General features: G+C 52.1%; 1 long non-coding RNA gene across 2 annotated transcripts; it reads left to right on the top strand.

Annotated features, from left to right (window-relative positions):
- The first annotated feature begins 4,459 nt into the window (after window positions 1-4,459).
- Window positions 4,460-9,818, top strand: LOC106630864 (uncharacterized). 2 transcript variants are annotated; one of them, XR_008730560.1, is made up of 5 exons: window positions 4,460-4,598; window positions 5,419-5,466; window positions 6,218-6,416; window positions 6,786-8,550; window positions 9,536-9,818. It is a non-coding gene; the product is annotated as an uncharacterized LOC106630864 (long non-coding RNA). The 2 variants fall into 2 exon arrangements; XR_008730559.1 differs by lacking the exon at window positions 9,536-9,818 and having other exon boundaries at window positions 4,462-4,598; window positions 6,786-9,102.
- The last annotated feature ends 10,363 nt before the right edge of the window (window positions 9,819-20,181 follow it).

Consider the following 20,181-nt stretch of genomic DNA (forward strand, 5'->3'; position numbering starts at 1 on the left):
CCCCGCCGCCAGACTGCCTAGCTGCCGGCCAACGCACGCAGCACCAACGGGGGCTCGGCTCCCTCGCCTGCCGGCCTACCTAGCCGCCGGCCGACGCACACTTCAACAACGGGGGCTGGCTCCCCCGCTGCCAGACTGCCTAGCTGCCGGCCAACGCACGCAGCACCAACGGGGGCTCGGCTCCCTCGCCACCAGCTGAGGCATGCAGAACAAAGTGGGGCTCGGCTCCCTCAACACCAGCCTGCCTAGCCATTGGCCGATGCACGCAGCACCAATGGGGGCTCGGCTCCCCCGCCGCCGGCCTACCTAGCCGCCAGCCGACACACGCAGCACCAACGGGGGCTCAGCTCCCTCGCCGCCGGCATTCCTAGCCGCCAACCAATGCACGCAGTACCAACAAGGGCTCAGCTCTCTCACCTGCCAGCCTACCTAGCCGCCGGCCAACGCACACAGCACCAACGAGGGCTCAGCTCCCTCGCCAGTGGCTGACGCACGCTTCACCAACAGGGGTTAGGCTCCCCCGCCGCCAGACTGCCTAGCTGCTGGCCGATACACGCAGCACCAACAAGGGCTCGGCTCCCTTGCCTGCCAGCCTACCTAGCCGCCGGCCGACACATGCGGCACCAACGGGGACTCTGCTCCCTAACTGGCGGCCAACGCACGCTTCACCAACGGAGGTTAGGCTCCCTCGCCGCCAGACTGCCTAGCTGCCCGCCAACGCACGCAGCACCACCAGGGCTCGTCTCCCTCGCCGCCAGCCCGCCTAGCCACCGGCCAACGCATGCAGCACCAATGGGTGCTCGGCTCCCTCGCCGCCGGCCTACCTAGCCGCCTGCCGATGCACACAGCATGAACTGGGGCTCAGCTCCCTCGCCGCCCGCCTACCTAGCCAGCGGCCGACGCACGCAGCATGAAGGGGGGCTCGGCTCCCTCGCCACAGCCTACCTAGCCGCCGGCCAACACACGCGGCACCAACGGGGACTCGGCTCCCTCGCCGGCAGCTGACGCACACTTCACCAACAGGGGTTAGGCTCCCCCGCCGCCAGACTGCCTAGCTGCTGGCCGATACACGCAGCTCCAACGGGGTCTCGGCTCCCTCGCCGGCGGCCTACCTTGGCAGCGGCCACCGCACGCAGCACCAACGAGGGTTCAACTACGTAGCTGCCTACCTGCCTCGCCAGCGACCGACGCACACAGCACCAACGAGGGTTCAACTATGTAGCTGCCTACCTACCTACCGATGCACACAGAACCAACCAGGGTTCAACTACCTCCCTACCTACCTAGCTACCTACCAACGCACACAGAACCAACCAGGGTTCAACTACCTACCTACCTACCGACGCACACAGAACCAGCCAGGGTTCAACTACCTACCTACCTACCTAGCTACCTACCAACACACACAGAACCAACCAGGGTTCAACTACCTCCCTACCTACCTACCTAGCTACCAACGCACACAGAACCAACCAGGGTTCAACTACCTACCTACCTACCAACACAGAACCAACCAGCGTTCAAATACCAACTCAGAATCAGGGTTCAAATACCAAAACAGGTACCAAAACCAGGATAGAATCAGAGTTCCGATATTTTCTTAACATCAGAACAAGTACCAAAAGAGAACTAGATGTATACCTGGGATGCTAGCTACCCAGCATACGCCATCCTGCATAACCATACAATTATCTTACACCTTACGGACAGCTTTACAAATGGACCGGTTCCAGAACAGAATCCAAAACAGTACTGCTTAAAATATAATATTAATACAATATTTTAATATAATATTTGAATAAAGATAGTACCTTCGCTCTGTAAGATGGAGTCCTTGTCTGCTCCTGCAGTGATCCAGATGAGATGAGGAGCCCCTCCGGGAAAATCCCCGGGGGTACCCTAGGGAGTCCCCGCTCTCAATGGGTCCCGCAGCCGAGCAGAGGAGGTCCCATCTGGGTCGCCAAATTCTATTCACTATTTACTACCAAAGGCCCGTCCCCGGCACCCAGCACTCTGCACCACCCTGCGACCCCCTTGTCACTCCTCACCCCTGCCTACCAAAGCCCCGTCCCCGGCACCCAGCACACCGCACCACACCCCGCCCCCCCACTCGCCCCTATACCTGCCTGCCTACCAAGGCCCCCCCTCACCCACCACACACTACACTACACTACGCCCCCCCACTCGCCCCATACCTGCCTACTGCACCGCGTTAGCAGCCTCTGGCTAAAAGAACTATCTTCTCAGACACTTGCGCTACAGAGCCACTAAAGTTATGACTTCAGTGACGACAGGCCTACTAACCATGTAGGAAATAACCCCTCTGGATTCCTCATCTCCTAAAAAGCCTTACCTCTGGGAATTTCTCCCAGATCCGCTCAGCCTTCTGCCCAATGATGGTCCGGTGGAATTTCTGCTCAATGATTAGGTCTGCGGTGCGTTCATTTTCCTGATGAGAACAGAGCGCACACTGAGTGTTCAGCCAGAGCGCCATATATTTTTTCTTACCGGTTTACTGCCCGACAGTTTACTTGCCAGCACTGTCCCTCTTTTCTCTAGACAAAATTCACTCTAGGCTGACAGAGAAGGGCTACCCGAGGGAGCAGAGGAAGACATTTGTGAAGAGGAACTTGCACTTGTCATAAGATCCAAGTGCTCGGTGGGCAAGGGGCACACACTTGCACCCAAAGGTTACAAGGGAACACGAGAGCCCAAACCCTGCAGTCTCCCAAACATCACATCCTACTCACTTACCATACAGGAAACGAGTTCCAGCAGCTCTTTCTTGGCCTGTGGGACCCCCTGTGGGTCTCCTTCAATTCTGATCAGGCTGCTCTTCTCATTGTCCAGGGGAACGCGCACAGACACCTGGTTGGTTCTGTAGAGGTCCTTAAACCTGTTAACTTCAAGGCAAGGACTGTGGTGACGCAGTCTGCTAGGCAAAGACTTGGAAGCAAGGCACCTTGATTATCACTGCTCAGAGGCTGTTGAGGAAGTAAACCCTCCTCTGAGAAGGGCTCAGTGGGGTAGGGTTGAGACAGGGGAAATTGCCTCTTCACCATGGAGTTCAGCAAGAGCAGATCTGTGCCACACAAGAACCTGTACAAGTAAATACCGTGGCATCTACAGAGCCAATTGTTCACTTGTCAGAGCGAGGCATGTTTCTTCCCCAAACAGTATCACATTTAGAGCAGAAGGTAATCATTCATTTCTACCCCAAATTCTTTGTTAGGGAGATGTTGCAGCACAATCAAACTAGCAGACTGCAACAAGGCCTTACTGTTGGTCATATTCCATTGTCAGTGCTGTATCACCTTCCTCCAGAGGTCAGACCACACTGCTCCTCCTCCACCTGACACACCCCCACCCTCCTCCCACAATCCACAGGGCTATTTAACCACTTAGTGGAACCAGCTACACCTGCACATCATCCATGTCAATCAACCCACTGCCGCTGAGGCAAGGCCACAGCTGCACGTTATCAATGCTAATCAACCCACCGCCTTCATTCCTCTACAGGGAGAAGCTCACCAAGCCGATTTCCACCACCCACAACTGGCTGCTAAAATGTAATTCACACAGAGCAACGCTTAAAAAAACAAACCAACCAACAAATTTCCTCCAGGATACATCTAAGTAATTCCGCTACTGTTCAAGCTCCCCAAGATACTTTCACACATTAAAGCCATCGCAAGGCCTCACGGCCCATTTCTCTCCTTGTACCACCACCACTCCAGAAAAGCAGAGGAAATGTGATGGAGACAGCACACTGGGTGAGCTGCCAATTTGGGAACGGGGCGGGGGGGCCCTTGCTAGGCTGGCAGGCCAGTGTCGAGTCGGGGGGCCAGTGGGGGCCCTGCCAGCTCAGGTACGGGGTCGGGGGTGGGGTCCAGTCCCCTTGCCTGGCCGGCAGGCTGGCATCAAGTTGGGGGGCCAGGGGGGCCCTGCCGACTCGGGTACGGGGGGGGTGGGGTGTCCCCTTGCTAGGCTGGCAGACCGGCATCGAGTCAGGGGGCCTTTGGGGGCCCTGCCGGCTCGGGTATGAGGGGAGGGGGGGGGGCAGTCCGGTCCCCTTGCTAGGCTGGCAGGCTGGTGTCAAGTCGGAGGGCCTTTGGGGGCCCTGCCGGTTCGGGTATGGGTCAGGGTGAGGGGGGGTCCAGTCCCCTTGCTAAGCCGGCAGGCCGGCGTCGAGTCGGGGGGCCGGGGGGGTCTGCCGGCTCGGGTACGGGGGGGGAGGGGGGGTCAGGTCCCCTTGCTAGGCCGGTAGGCCGGTGTCGATTCGGGGGGCCTTTGGGTGCCCTGCCGGCTCGGGAACGGGGCGGGATGTGGGTGGGTCACCTTGCTAGGCCGGCAGGCTGAGGGGAGCCCGTGGCGGCACCGAGCCCCTCCGCGCCCAGGCGCAGAACGGCAGCCACTGCCCCTCCTGGGCCGGCTCCGGGCTGCGTCGCCCAGCGGGGCCGGAGGGGCGGGGGCGGGGCCGGCCCCAGAAGGTGGGTTCATTTCCGGCCCGCGCGGCGCGCTGGAGCGGCGGTGGCGGTGCGGGGCGTTCGCCGGGAGCCTGGAAGACTTTTGGGCAGGGATGTGCAGCGGTGCGCTGGGTGAGCGGTCGGGCTGTGGGCGGCCGGGGACCGGTGGGTGAGCCCGGGCACGGCCGTCGGGCTGCGGCCGGCTGCGGGAGAGGTGGCGGGCCGGCGCTCGGCCGCGACAGGGAGCGCCTGGTGCCGGCGGCGGGCGGGCTGAGGCGGGCGGCCCGGCCCGGGCCCGGCGGGGCTGCCGGCGGTTCTCGTTTCCCCGGCAGTGACGGTGGTCAGCGGGCTGCTCACGGGGCTGCCTTTTGTTTTTTTTTCTCGGAGCTGCGCCGCTACCTCAGCGAGGAAGCGAGGAGCGGCAGCCAGCGGGGCGGCCCCGGTGCTCCCTTGTGGCGGCGGGGCCCAGGAGGGGGGTCGGCCCGCGGCGCCCTGCCGCCCCCCCCGCCGCCTCCGGGCAGCCGCTGCAGCCGCCGCAGCCGCCGCAGCCCTGCGCGGGGCTTTGTCTTTCCCCCAGCCGCTGGCCGGGGCCGTGGCAGCGGGCTGGGGCTGCCGGCCCCCGCGGGCCGTAGAGGCTGCCTTGGGGCCTGCGGTAACGCTGTCGCAGGGGGGTGGCTCAGGAGCCTCTTCCCGTCCCTGCGAGCGGCCAAGGGAAGGAAAAGCAAGCTGGCGGTGGAATCCCCGCCTCTCGCCCCCGACTGCTGATTTCTCTAAAAAGTATTGCAAAGGGCAAGCGATTAACTGCCGGGGAGGGTTGGGAGGCAGCAGCTCAGGGGTCTCGCTGATCCTGTGTCGTTACAGTCAGCTCCTGAGCCAAAGCAGCCGAGGGGAAGAGGCCTTTTGGTTTGTTCCCGAGTGAAACGGGGCTCTTTTGTTTTTTCTTTGTACCTAGGTTCATCCGGAATTGTACGTTGACAGATCAAGGGGAGCTAAACTGAAGGTCAGTCTAGATGTTACTTTTGTACATATGTCTTGTGCTTGTGAGTCAGACTGCTGACTGTGGAGGGATAACTTTTGTACTCGCCGAGGGCCACAAGGCTGTGTGTGCCCGCTGCTTCGAAGTGCTGCGCTGCTGCTTGGTCAACAGCCGGGGAGGAATTGGTGGTCCCTCGTGGTTACGCAGCCAGGCCTGTTGGGCATTTAAACCAGCGCGTCCAGTCGGGCAGTATTATTTTTCTAGATTGTAAATGAGCCTGAAGTATAAACCCACTTACATTTCTGTACGGCGGTGTACTTTGTCAGAGAGCTCAGTCGCACTGACAGAGCTGGCACAGAGTTCCCTTGGGACTCCAGACTTGACTGTCTTGTTGAAAGGCTCCAGAGCCTGCTTTGGAAGTCGCTTGACAAGGCACAGCTTTGCCGTGATTTTGGTACTTGAATTCTGACTATAATGCCAATGCCACATGTTAGCCTTTCTCCAGAAGTTATAAAAGCAGAATGAGCGTTAAGAATCTGATTACCTTTTAACTAAATTCAAAACAAAGTTGCAGGATGAAGTGACTGGAAGTCCTTCAAGTCTGACTGGGTATTACTGCTGTGCATGTTATCCGCCTGTCTACCGATCGTTCCTGCCACTTGTTCTGTTGTGGTAATTCCTTTGGGTAATGCGTTGGGCTCTGAATGTAGTGCATCTTGACTTCCCCCTGACTCCCCGAGATGTTACCGGTCTTTGCCTTCCTCACGTTTCACAGGGTGTGGGAAGGCCAGAGAGATTGGAAGCCTCAGCTGTTGTGTGCAGAGAAGCTGTCAGCCTTCTAAGAGAGCATGTAGCCAGCAAACGCATCGTGGTGCTTCAGTACCAAGCTGATACCACAGGCCTCCATCTTTTTGTGAAAAGGGATCACAAGAAAATGTGCTGATGTTGAAGGGGGAAAGGTGGCAGGGGAAGAGGTAGGAGGCAGCTTTCAACCAATTTTAGGCTTAACTCCTGTGTTCCTGAAAATGGTTCTGGGCTTTGAGGGGTTTGCTTTTGGCTTTTTGCCTTAAGGGCATCTACCTTTCAGAGTAATGCTTTCTTGGAAGTTGAAAACGGTCCTTCTGGGACACCAAACCAAACCCCCTACCTGGGAGGGCCATTTAGCGTGCTGCACCGTGTGTTTTATTCCCTGTTGGTCACTTGACCCTAGCCACATATGCTCTCCCGGTTTGGCACATTCTTACCCTGCTGGCTGAAAGATTCTGTCTTTTCATTTCCTCAGCTTGCCACAGGCCATAACACTTGTGTGTTCATAGACCGCTTTCCTTGCTCGCTGCTTTCAGATTTGAGCATCTATGCCATGGACGTAGCAGGAGAACAGCAGCTGGATGTAGAGCACAAGCAGTTTAAACAGCACTTGGATAAAGCTGCCAATCGTGTGACTCCAGAAGCCAACAGACACTGTAAGATGCTATTCTGCCATTCTTGGATGGATGCTCTCATAGCCTTTCCATCACCATATGCCTGCTATGATATTCATGGGAACAAGGGACATCTGAATTCACAGCATTTTAAACACCACAAACTCTTGAAGAGTTTATAGGACACAAATCTATTACACTGGCAGATCAGACAAGCTCCTCTGTGTGTGTGTGTGTATATATATATTATACTCAGTACTGTTGCGAGGCAAGTCTTTGCCTGGTCCCTCTGAAACTGGGACGAGGACTCATTGATGCATTTCAGGAGCAAAGCTGCTGAGTGAACAGGCTTTTCCTACTAGAAATCAAGCAGCTGGTCTGGCAAAAATTGACTTTGGTTGCACCTTTAAATCCTAGGAGGCTGACAAATGGGATGAGCTGGTTAAAGAGCCTCTCTCCAGGGAAGACTCCACTGACTTGACCCTTAAGCCTAAACTTGTTTCTTACTACGTTTGCTTTGTGTGTGTTAATGCATACCCGATTCATAGGTTTGAGTTGATTGATCAGTTACAACTTGTGAGTAAGTGGTCCTTGGCTACATAAACCTCTCCTCTGCTTTTTTTTACATGTTATGACTTACTGTTGTACTTCAATACAAACCAGGAACAATTCTGGTAGTTTTGCAATCTAACAGTAATACTGTCCCAACTTTGTCTTTCTAACACGTGAGGTCCTTATTTTCTGTTCTGGGAGATAGTGTAGTTCTGTGTATTGGCATGAACTAAACTTGCTGATTTGTTGTAACTCAGATTTAACTTTTCTGTGCTGAAAGGCTAAACTAAGCCTAGAGCTGAACAGTGGGTAGGTATGAGAGCTTCTCCTGTTGTCACAGAAGTGAGGTGATAGCGTTCTTACTGTTGTGTCACTTAGCAGCCTTTTTGTATTCAGAGGCTGTGGTGTGGTGAATGTAATGTCTGAGGTCAAACCCTGCTTTTCTGTATCTAATTCTCTGTTACCACATGTAGGCCTCCTGCCTTACTTGTGTCGCCAGCCTCCACTGGGATTACTCTGTCTGAACAGGTTGCTCTTGCTCCTTATATTATCAAGGGAGAGTAAGAGAAACTTGCAGGGAGCAAACAGTCTCATCCAGGAGAGGCATTTTGAAAGCGATCAAATTGCATTGCATGCAACGAGCAATTTCTTCTGCTGTCTGGAAAAAGTATATGGCTAGTTTGATTTCCAGCACCAGTGTGACTAGTTGGATTGGATGTGTCCACACATCAGTTTCTGTTAGTAACACTTGATGTTCAGACAGTTATTTAAATGGCAACTATAGCAGTATTGACTGGTAAAGGAAAAATGCACGCAGATGTGGTTACCGCTGGGCTTGCTTTAGTCACGACTCAGAGCTGGGCCACCACCCCAGCGAGTGGCAGAGAACCAAGCGATACAGCACAGCTTATATACACTTACCAGATCATTAGTCAATGTCTGAAGTTTTTAAGAGTTTCCTTGGTCCTGTTGGTTCTGTGAATCCATCACCTGACTGTCCCAGTTGATTCACCTGCTCAGTTCCAGTCTCTGCCTCTGTTCCAGGCTCTTCCTTGTGTCACTGAAATCTCAGAATGAAGAACTTGTTGACACCAATGTGATGTAGATAAGCAGAAGCTTCTTTATTGACAGCCAGGTGTGTGAGTGAGTCTCCTCACGATCAATGCACACCAAGTTTCAAAATCATACATCTTATATATAACTTATTCATGCATAATCATAGTGTTTCCTGAAAATCATTAACATAGTCTCCTCCCATATCCAATTCTGCACAGTAAAGGTTAGAAAGGTCCAGAAATGGGTCTGGGGTATGATTTGGGTAGGTGGTATATGAGTCAGTGGTCGCAATCTCCCCCTGCCAGAATTACCTTTTACTAAAGTTCACAGTTTCTTGGCAGGTAACTACAGGTTGTTCCAGTTGACTCTCCCCAGTTCCCATTAATTCTATATTCTGACACTTCAATACACTTTCTACATACAGAAGACTAGTCAAATACAAAGAAATCTGTAAAATCCCAAATTTGTTACCTAAGTTTTAAGCAATGATTCTAGCCCATTCTTCTGGCCTTGGTACAGGGCTGTACAAAGGATTTCATAGCAGCTTTTGCTGTGCAACTACAAGTTTCACTAAAATATATTTCTTATTCCAAATGATTTTATAAAATCAAATAAAGTCAATTAATTCTAACTTATTAGCAGATCTGTAACACTTGGATCTTGATCTTCTTTCTGCCTGCTTTAACTCACACACTCCTTCAAGTGCACTTAGTCTTTGAACAAGCAATTCCTATTCACATATGCCAGTTTTTCTAAAAACACCTGCATTTGAGAGCACCTGTGTGCACAAATTGATCATCTGTTGTTTCTCTGTTCTCCCACTGATTAACTGGACTGGGTTTTAAACCAGCCTTGGATTAGGGCTATGCTAGGGCCGAGGCCTGGTTCTGCCACTTAGCTGCTTCAGCACTTTGCATTTCTTAATTCAAAACACATTTTCTTTAGCAAGCAATAATAGAACAATGGAGAACGAACAATTAACAATGGTTTGGTCACTGCTGATGAAGATTACGGTTTCTAGTGTATATTGCTATATGTAACATTTATGAAACCTTGATTTGCAGGAAGAAAAATGTTCTGACTTGTGCCCACAGATGAGCTCCCTGAGATGAGCATTCACATTTTAAAAAGCCTTTAAATCAAAGGCTGTAAATGAGTGTCAGTCTGCACAACCAGCTGGGAATCTTCTGTTGTTCTAGGCCCATATATTTGTCCCATTCAATACCTTGTCTGTGTCATTTGCCTTTTTGTCTGTCCTGTGCTGTCCTGCTAAAGACTTCATAGGCTTCAGTCTTCTGATACTGCTCCAGCTCCCGCATCTAATGCTCCTTACCTCTTATCTGTTCCATCAAGGTATCACCAAAACAAAAAAGTCCAAGAGTTTCAGGGAGTTGCCTCCCCTTCAGGAGGAAGGGAAGAGAAACAACTTGTCAGATGAAGTGCTGATCCATTTCACCTATGCAAACAGGAAAGGAGTGAAGAAACAATGAGAATGTAGGCGAGATGCAAAAAACAGGATTTCTGGATAATATTACTGTATTCTGGTGTTTCACAAACACTTTTTCAAATCACTATTCTGTTAACTCTTTTTTGTTAGATCTAGAAGTAGCCTGCTACTAAGCTACTCAACTGACCTGAATATCACCTACGCGTGGACCTCAGAATTGCCTTTCTGTGGCCAGGATTAAATGCTGCCAAGCAGGAATGCCTGAACAGATCAAGCTTTAACGTTCAGATCTGTAACAGTGGGGTTCCAGTATGCCCTTTTTTTTGTGCCCCACAGACAAAACAAGCACTACCATTCTACAACCACACACTTCGCCCATCTGAGAGGTGAAAAAAACATCATGGCTATTGGAAAAGAGTAGCATAAAGATAAAAGAGCCTAGGTGATATCAATTCACCTAACCCTAGGAAGCCTAACCCTAAGAGGGCAACCCAAATTCTAACAACCCTAACCTTAAGACACCCCTAACGCTAAGAGCCTAACCCCAACCCTAAACCCTAACCCCACTTAAACCTAAACTCCCTAAACCCGCTAAAAACCCTAAACCCCCTTAAACCTGAAGTGCCCTTCATCCACGCCACATTCAACATTTTTTCTAAATTCTGAGCATCCTCATTTTATAACTGTGGTAGTTTTCTTCTTATATCCTTAAACGATTTGGCCATAAATAAAGGAATTGCTGTTGTCCTTCATCTGATTCTGTATTCAGTGTAGCATACTTTCTGGCTGCCTCTTTTAGTCTATTCAGGAAGTCAGTAGGGTTTTCCTTCTGGTCTTGTTTTATCTTGTATAATTTAGACCAATTTATAGCTTTCAGGATAGCAGTTTTAATGCCAAACAAAATTAATTGCCAATAGCTCTCCATCCTGGCCCTATGGACAGGAATATTCAGGTCCCAGGCAGGCTTTTCCAGGGGAAAATGATCTTCTACTGCTCCCTGTAAAACCCCTGTAGATATTTGACCCTGTACTTTATTTCTTATGGCTCATTTGATCATATCCATATCAGCAGAATCAAACACTTCTCCCATCACAGCGTCTAGATCACTACAATCTGGGTTTGGGAGTTTTATCAAAATCTCAAAGGCCTGGGCCATTTGTTCGGGTTATCTTAACAGTCACCCACTGCCTGTTTCCAATTGCTGAAATCTGCTATTGCAAAGGGAACTTTAACCACTACTGATCCTTCTGTCCCCACAGCTTATTTAAAGGGGTCTGAATTGGCAGTGCCTTTTCACCATCTTTGCTTCAAGTTCTTCCTGCCACAGGGCTAAAAGCCTTGTTTTTCTCTTCTTCAGCAATCACTATCACTCACAAATGGGTCTGTACCCCCTCCCAGGTTCCTAGCCTGAGAAAGGTTTTTAGGGATGTTCCAGGGGTGGGGCGAATATTTTAGTATTAACCAGGGCAGAGAGGAAAGGATTTTAGGGACAGACTGTGGGAGCTGGGAACAAGGAATTAAAGGTCACACTTGGGGGATGGGGTGGAGGATTTCACGGACAGACACAGCAGGGTTGAGGAAGGTTTAAGGAATGGATGGGGAGGTGCAAGGAAAAATACTTTAGGGATGCACTGGGAGTTTGGGAGAAAGATTTTGTGGATGGATGTGGGGGAAGGGAAAGGATTTTGGGGATGCACTGGGAGGGCAGGAGGATGGGTTTTAGGGATGACTCAGGAGGGTCAAAGAACTTTTTAGGGACAGACTAGGGCGGAGAAGGGGAAAGTTTAGAGCAGTATTGAGGATTTACAGGGAAGGACTCGGTGGAGGCAAGAGGAATGATTTTAGGGATGTACACCAGTGGATCAAGGAAAGACTTTATGCACTGACCAGGCAGGCAGGGGGAAAGACTTTAGGGACAGACTAGGGCCATGTGGACACGTAAAGGGATTTTTTTTTTAGGGATAGAATGGGGGTTTGGAGGGAAGGATTTAGGACCCAAAGAGGGGCAAGGGGAAGGATTTTAGGTACAGGCTGGAGCTTTTTGGGGGAAGGACAAACCACAGGCAAGGGGAAGGAGTTTTGGGATGGATTGGGGGTGGGTGGGGAGGGTGGGGTGTGGAGATGGATTTTGTCAATGGACTAGGGGGTGCTGAGGAAAGGAATTTAGGGACAAACCACGGGCATGGGAGGAAGGATTTTTAGGGGTTGGTTTTGGGGTTTTCTTCATATTTTTAATTGCAATTTTCTCCAAGGGAGCAGCGGCTGGGCATTTCCAACATGTATTTGGGCTCTGTATGAGTAAAGTGAAAGGTCAATTCTCTCATCTCAGGAAGCAAGTAGCCCAAGTTTTGCTATGAACTTCACACAGCTACCAGGGCACAGTGAGAGATAGCAAGAAAATTCCTTCCTGGCACCTTCTCCAGGAGTCACACGCCATTAGAGTGAGAAAGTGAGGGGACCCTTTTATTGGCTCAGAAAGCTGGTAGCCCAGGTTTTGTTGTGTTACTTCCATGGCTACCAGGGCAAGGTGAGAGCCAGCAACAAAACCTAATGGAGCCCATCTCATACATTGGAAATATCCAGCCACTGTTCCCTGGGAGAAGGTGCCAGAAAGGAATTCTTTTGCTGGCTCTCACCCTGCCGTGGTAGCTATGTGAGGGACACCACAAAACTTGGGCAGTCATCTTTCTGAGCCAAGAAAATAGTCACTCCATTTTCTCATGGTTCTTGCATTTTCACACTCATATGGAGCCCAAAGTCATGTTGGAAACATCCAGCCACAGCTCCCCTGAAGAAGGTTCCAGAAAGGCATTCTCTTGCTAGCTCTGACCGTGCCCTGGTAGCCATGTGAAGGACACCACAAAATATGGGCTGCCTGCTTTCTGAGCCAATAAAAGGGTCTTCTCACTTTCTCACAGTCTCTTCACTTTCGCACTCGACCAGAGCCAAACTCCCACCTTAGGAACATCCAGCCACTGCTGCCCTGGAGAAGGTGCCAGGAAGGAATTCTGTTGATGGCTCTTATCTTCCCTTTGCAGCCATAGAACTGCTGAAAAAAAAACTTGGGCTACCTGGCTTCTGCTGGACTTCCTCAAAGCCTGTCAGAGGCCCTGGCACCCTCCAGAAAGCCCCACAGCTCTGACAGAGCTTTGCAAATACGTGACAGAGGTGCTGGTACCTTCCAGAAAGCGTCGGAGCTTTGACCAAACTTTACTGAAGCTGGCCAGAGGCCCTGGCACCCTCCAGAAATCCCCATGGCTCACACAACACCACCACCAGACCTGGAGCCCAAAGAGCACAACAAAGATAGTGAATATTTATTCATTCACAAGCACAAGTCCCAGGAGCAAGCCTGCTCTGGGCCTCGGTGCCCATGTGTTCACCTTGGGACACCTTGGCAGCCATTTCTGAGGCAGTGCTTTTCAGTCAGGCAGAGAATGGCCAGCTCCAGAGCAATGAGCAGAGGTGGAGGTAACCAAAATAAAGGAGAGGGACCAAGGAACAAGAGAGAAGAAAAGGGATGATGGGGAATAGCAAAAGTCAGTGGGAGAGGCAGCACAGAGTGACCATCAGAGGAAGGGACAGGGAGAGGGACAGCACTGGAAGAACGCACCACTGATGAGCAGCAGCGCAGAGAGACAACAGAACCAAAAATATTGAGGAAGAGAGAGGGGAAAGAAAGGAGAGCGAGCTGGATAGGGGGATATAGCAAGAACTGATGGATCATGAAACAGGGCAGAGAGAAAGAAAAAATAAGAGAAAGGACAGAGGTGACGGCAAGAGGGGGGAAAAAAGGGACAGGGATTTGGCCAGAGATAGAAGCAGTAGGAACAGGGAAAACAGACAAAAAGGGAGGCAGGGAACAGGAAAGAGCTGGAGTAAGAAGCAGTAGGGACAGAAGGAGAGAGAGAGAAAAAAAAAAAAGGAGAAAGAACAGAGAAACAAAAATAAGGACAGGAAGTAGGACAGAGAGGGAGAAAAAAAAATGGGGTATGAGCAGCATGATGGAGTAAAAAAATAGGGGCAGGGAACAGGACAGGGAGAGACAATGAGAAACAATGGGATGGAAAGCAGGACAGTGACAGATAAAAAGGAAGAAGGTGCAAGACAGACGTGATGGGAGAAGGACAGAGAAACAGAAAGAGGGTCAGAGAGCAGGACACTGGGAGAGAGCAAGAAAAAGGGGCAGGGAACAGGACACAGAAAGGGAATGGGACAGACAGATTGTATGAGAAAGTGATGCAGATAAAGACAGAGATAAGGGGGAAAAGGGTAGCGGAGGAAGATGAAATAGGGATGCAGAGCCCTACAGAGGGTTAGAGAAAACAAGTGGGGGACAGAAAATAGGATGGAGGAGAAATGATCATTAAAAGGGAGCTGTGGTGGGACAACAAGGTGGGTAAGGACAGAGAGAGAGGGAAACAGAGGGATGAGGACCAGGACAGTGGGACTGAAAGGCAGAAAGAAAGGGAGCAGGACAGCAAGGTGGAGTGAGGAAAACACACAGACGGGAACAGTCAGAGGAAAGTGCAAGAAAGAGCTGAATGGGAAGGGTGGTGGGATATACAGAAAGAAAGAATAGTGACAGAGCAGGGAGGAGGGGTAGACAGAAAAACAAGGACAAGACCAAGAACAGAGGGATATATAGAGAAAGAGGTATCGAGGGACCAGGAAAGCAGGATAGAGACAGAAAGGAACAGGGTGCAGGACACCAGAATACAGAGAAAAGCTGATACATGGAGAAGTGGGGGAAAAGCCAGAAAGAGAAAAAGCCAGGGAGGAGGACAAAGGGACAGCATGAAAAAAAGAGGATGGGAAGACAGGCAGAGAGCTGGAGAAAGAAGATACTGCTGGGGAGCACAACAGGAGAGAGCTCAAAAGAGAACGGGAAGCAGGGCAGTGGGATTCAGGAAAAAAAACCAACCACAGTCAAAGGGAACAGGACTAGATAGAGGGGGAAAAGGGACTCGAAACTGGATTGGAAAAAGGACAGAGGGATTGACAGAGAAAGGGAGGGGCAGGGAGCAGGTCAGAGTGACAATGAAAAAAACCCAACCAAGCAGGGAGATGGAAAAATACAGTAAAAATAGCGACGAAGTGGCATGCAAAGAGACTAATTAAAGAGACATTAAAAATACTGACAGGGAACAGGATGGAGGGAGAAAGAAGAGACGGGCAGGACAGAGGGATAGAGAAATACAGGGATGGGGAGCACAACTTAAAGACAGGTAGAGAATAAAGAGGACAGGGAACAAGCAAGAGGGACTAGGGAGGGGGCATGGCAGGGCATAGGATGACACAACACAGATCAGGACAAAGATGGAGAAGAGAAAAATTACAACTCACTGAAGGACAGAAATGGAGGTAGAAAAAGAAAAGAGGAACAGGGAGCGGGAGACAAGATATAAGGAAGGGGGAAAAAATTAAAAAAAAAAAAAGAAAAGAAAGGGACAGGGAGCAGAGACAAGCAGAGAGGCGGGTGGGGATCTGGAGGCTTGGAGGATGCAGAGAGGGGCTGGGAGAGCTCAGGATGCTGGACATGACCCTAAGGGCCTGGGACTCACCGCAGGTCCTGTTTTCGGCACCGCCCACAGAATTTTCCAGTTCACATGCTTCTTTCTCTCTCCCTCCCTTCCTCTTCTGCAGCTCTGATCGCTTGACTGTCCTCTGCCTAAGAGAACACAGGGGTGTTGATACCAAAAAAGTTAGAGACAAAAGTCTCTAATACTTGGTTTTGAGTTAGAAAGCAGGCATTCTTTATTTTTGGTGCTCGATGCACAGGGGGTAAGTTCTGCCCAATGTGCATACACACTTTGTTCACTGTTTATCCTTATATGGCCAATCTATACATATTAATGACATTCCTGAAAAAACATTAGTATATTCATTACAGTTCTATGAACTACTTATCATACCTACACGCATGTGTGATCTGATAGGTCGGGGGTCCTCTGGTGGTCGTTTGGGACATCTTCATCCTTTCTTCATCCTCTTCCTTGTCATCTTCCTGTCGCAGCACTATCAAAACTAGCTGGCTGCAACAAGGCTTTTACCATCCCGTACCAGGCTAACTTCAATAAGTAGTTCCCACGCTTTGGCCCTGCACAACCACCAGTCCCCCACAAGGTTTCAGAAGTTCATCTACTATCCGTGCTGTTTCTTCATCCTCTTCAGGCCAGTCCACCCTGCTTCTTGCCTCTGCTGTGTCCGGATCCTTCCTTCTCCAGGCTCCTCTTCCAGCCAGCCTCTCCTCACCCAGGCCCCATTCCTCTCTCTGCATCTCCCAGGGCCTCTCCTTGTCACTCCTACATCCAGGGCACATGCACACTCTCTCCTCCCTCTGCTTCTTCCAGGTCTCTCTTCATCCAGTGCTCTCTTCCATGCCCCTCAGGGCTGTTTAACTACTTAGCAGGAACCAGCCACAGCTGCACATTATCCACATCAGCCAACCCACCGCTCCTGAAGCCAGCCCACAGCTGTATATTTTCAATGTTAATTAACCTGCCTTCATTCCTCTACAATTCCTCTACATCTTTTCTTCTTGGCCTTTTTGTGACCTTCTCTTCTGGCCCTGTTTCAGCACTCTTGGCTCATGTCTTGGTTTTTGACTGGTTCTTATCTACTTAGTAGCTAAACTACACAATACAGCATTGTACAGCTCAGCAATGTCATGGATACATTCGTTGCAACATTTACAGCAACATTTACAGTTAAGCACACTGATAAAATTCCTCCTGTAGCTGAGTCTTATGGCTCTTTCAATATGAGGCTTCCCAGATACACAGATTTACACGCGCATGCACTCTCCCCATGGCCATACCATGGATTTGGAGACACAGACCCTGTGGTGCACATCAGTGCTACGGTCTGCTGAGAACTACTCAGAGGGACCCTTCCTCACCCAGAAAGGCTGCCTGTCTCTTGTCTGCAGCTGGAGGCACCTTCCAGCTCAAGTCCCCGTGATTCCATTCTTCAGCTGCTTCACCTTTTCCAAGCTTCTTAAGCTTCACCCACAGCAGCTCCTGTCTAAAGCCTCTAAGTGTCCACTAGTCCCCAGCTGCCCACGCCAGTAGAAGAGAGGCTGGAGGCAGCCCATGCAAATCAGAGGCAAATGCAGTCCACAACCACCCCAGGGAGGGACAGACAAGTCCCCTGCCCAGCCTCTGGGAGAGGAAGACAACAGGCAGCCATCACCCGCAGGATCCATTGCAGCTCACCCTAGTAGGACCTCCCTGCTCCTGTGGCAGGACCTCCAGAGACGCCACTTTCTCCATGCAGATGCTCCCAGCACCTGCGTTAATGGATAATAAAGCACATTCGAGGGCAGCACTGTTGGGAAGGGGCGGGGGGGACACTGTCTCCTCCTGGTGCCAGGCAGGGGGAGGGTTGGGGTCTCCTTGCAGTGGGACAAGGCGTGGGAAATCCCCCTCCCCACCCTTGTCTGCCTGGGGAGCAGGAAGGAGCCATCCTTTACCTGCAACCACCGAAAGCTCCCACCTGCTGCCAAAGACCACAAAGGCATGGAGGGCTGGCCTCCCTGTGTGCCTCGCAGCCCCAGTGACTGTGCCATGTGGCTCTGGCAGGGTCCCAGTATTGCGTTGTCCCCAGTTAGCTGCAGCAGGACTCACCCTGGCCCCACTGGCAGGGGGACAGTGAAGGATGTCACCCCTGGGGTGCCCTGTGCTTTGGGGTGTGGTCACATCACACAGGGCCACACATACCCCCCGACCCACACACATGTCAATTTCTGAAATTTTTTTTTTTAAGATTTTTTTTATTTCTGCCATGAAAAGTACAAACAGCCAAGTCCGGGAGTGGGGGCCAGAAGCCCATCCCCTCCAGGGGCCCCACTCCACCGCAGGGGGGCCTGTTCACGCTCAGGAGCTTTCTCCCCATGGTGGGTCCCCCCCCCCACCTCAGACAAATGGAGGGGGGAGGGGGCAAGGCAGGGCCCCTGGGGTGCAGCTCTTATTGCTACTGAACTGGGGGTCCCCTGAACCCACCCATCCTGCTGGGGCTGGGGCTGCCTGGGTCCCTGGGATGGGGGTCCCCAGGGTGAAGCCGCCCCAGGGTGGGGCAGGTGGGTCATAGCTTGGTGGGGTAGGGGCAGTCCTGGACACCTGGGTCCCTTGCCTACCCCAGGGACGGACACGCACACACACAGGTGGGGAGGAGGGGGGAGTAATACATATTTACATTAACAATAAGTTAAAACTACAAGAAGCTGCAAACGGGCACAACACGACGCAACGCAAAAAGCAGGACCTGGGATGGGTGGGGGTCCTAGGGAACCCAGGAGGAGCAGAGGGCCCCAGGGGTCCCAGGGCTGGGGAAAGCCAGAGAAGAATTGGAAATAAATAGGAACTGAAACCACTGAAAAGCAAGAAATTATCCCGACGGAGAAGAGAAAATTAATAATAATAGCAATAGTAATAACAACAATAACAATAACAATAATAATAATAATAATAATAATAATAATAATAATAATAAAGATGGGGCTGCTATAGGTGGCAGCCTGTTGGGAGTTTCAGGGGCTTTTTTGACCTTTTCTTTGGCCAGGATGCTCAAACTGGCCAAGCAAAAGCACCTGCCCCAGCAAGCTGAGGAAGTTGGGGCAAAAATGCCTATTTTGGGGGTGTTTGGAGAAGGGTGGGGACAGGGCAGTGTGGATACACACACACACACACACCCCAGTTTGGGGATGCCAGAGGCTCAGAAGCAGTGGGACCCCCTGGAAGTCTCAACCTGGTGGCATTTTAGTGCCATTGACCCAGCTCCAGAAAGTGCTGTGACCATTCCTGGGGATCACAACCTCTGGTCCTGCCTCCAAGCAACACGGGGGGGTGGGAGGGCACATAACAGATTCCCACCCCCTGCAACTTCCCTCCCCCCGCCCCCCACAGGGGCAGGTTTTGGGGGGGAGTTCAGGGGATTTTTTTTTTTTTTAATTTTTTTTTCTTCTCTTATAAAAATAGATGGGTATGTGTCTGTCACTCCGGAGGAGTCACCGCTCACTGTGTCGGTTTCTCTCCTCGCTACCATTTAGCGCTACCATTATTGTTATTATTCGTTGGGGGTTTTTTGTTCTTTCTCCCCAAAAAATTTCCCCCTTCAGTAAAAAGACACCAATGGAAAAAAAAGAGGAGAGAGAGCAGACACCCCCCACCCCGGACTCCTGGACCGGAGGGGGAGCAGAGCACATCCCCCACTTGGCACTAGCCTGGGGACAAAATAAACCGAATGGGGGGGTGGGGGGAGGGGCAGGACACGACCCTCCCAGCGGCAGCAGCCAGAGTTGGGGCTTGAACCTGCGTATCCCGGGCGCCGCTCCACGTGGTCCGGCCACCGCCAAAGGGCGCCACCGCGGGCTAGGGCTGCGGGGGAGGGGACGTGGCCTTTGAGCTGGGGGTGTGGTCTCCGAGGGGCGTGTCTTCGCATGGGCGGGGTTTCGTTGAACAGGGGGAGGGGCTCCCCCCATTTTCCACCCCACCCCTCCCGGTGCCCCTGGAGGGCAGCTCGGTCCCAGAAGACCCCTGTGGGGTCTACAACCCAAGCCAACCTTGCCCCTGCGGGGCCAGGACACCCCTAAAAGGGGGGGGTCCCCCCACTTCTCCCCATTTTGGGGTGCACACACACCCTGCAGAGAAGGAGAAGGGGGGGGGCGGGCCTGTCTGGCACTTGCCCCAGGGGAGTGCAGGGGGCCCTGGGCAGGGGGGCCCCGAAGTACCTGGGCTCGCTGGAGGTCACCATGGCTTCTGGATGCTGGAGGAGGGACAAGGACCCCCGACCTACATGGTCTCCACAGTGCCCAGGAGGTGCCCCCCAACACCTCTGGGTGCTGAGGGGGGGTTCCCGGGGTCCTTGAGGGGGCACCCATGGCATTCCTGGGGGCTTCAGAGGTGATCCTCCTCCATATCCCGACTCCTTCACAATTCCCAGGGTTTTCAGGGTGCCTTGGGGAGGGTCCCCAGTGTGTTCTCAGTGTCCTGGGGGTTCTCCAGTCTTTCCAGGGTGGCATGATTTCACAGGTGGGAGCTGGGAGGGGTGGCCCAAACACCTCTGTGCCCCCACAGTGTCCAAGAGCTCTGGGGCACCTGGGGGGAGTCCTCAGGGTGTCCACAGTGCCTAGGGGAGAGGTGGGGGTGTCCATGGTATCCAGGCTGTGCTTCGAGTGTCCCCATGGAGGAGGGGGCGTCCCCAAGATCTGCAAGTGTCCGGGGGAGCTCTCCAAGGTCTCCAGGGTGGGGAGTTCCCCCAGGT

Source organism: Falco cherrug, unplaced genomic scaffold, assembly GCF_023634085.1.
Source record: "Falco cherrug isolate bFalChe1 unplaced genomic scaffold, bFalChe1.pri scaffold_32, whole genome shotgun sequence".
Classification (NCBI taxonomy): domain Eukaryota; kingdom Metazoa; phylum Chordata; class Aves; order Falconiformes; family Falconidae; genus Falco; species Falco cherrug.